The sequence below is a fragment of the Orycteropus afer genome, unplaced genomic scaffold (genome assembly GCF_000298275.1).
Source record: "Orycteropus afer afer isolate SDZICR_OR568_19922 unplaced genomic scaffold, OryAfe1.0 scaffold00126, whole genome shotgun sequence".
Classification (NCBI taxonomy): Eukaryota; Metazoa; Chordata; class Mammalia; order Tubulidentata; family Orycteropodidae; genus Orycteropus; species Orycteropus afer.
Genome location: NW_006921713.1, coordinates 8363842 through 8364320, shown reverse-complemented (window position 1 = coordinate 8364320; position 479 = coordinate 8363842).

The window sequence follows — 479 nt, the reverse complement described above, 5'->3', positions numbered from 1 at the left end:
AGAGATGCAAATCAAAACAACAATGAGATACCATCTTACTCCAGCAGTAGTAGCAAAGGTCAAGAAGACCCAAAATAACAAATGTTGGCAAGGATGTGGAGAGATTGGGACTCTCATACACTGCTAGTAGGACTGTAAAATGGTACAACCACTGTGGAAAGCAGTATGGTGATTCGTTAAAAGTTTGGAATTAGAAATTCCATTTGACCCAGACATTCCATTACTAGGTATATATCCTAAAGAAGTGAGAGCCATGACCAGAACAGACACATACACACTCATGTTCATCGCAGCACTATTCACAATAGTCAAAAGATGGAAACAACCTAGGTGTCCATCAATTGAGGAATGATAACCAAACTATGGTATATACACACAATGGAATATTATGCAACCCTAAAGAATAACGTAGAATATGCAAAACATCGCGTAACGTGGATGAACTTGGAGGACATGTTGAGTGAAATAAGTCAATCACA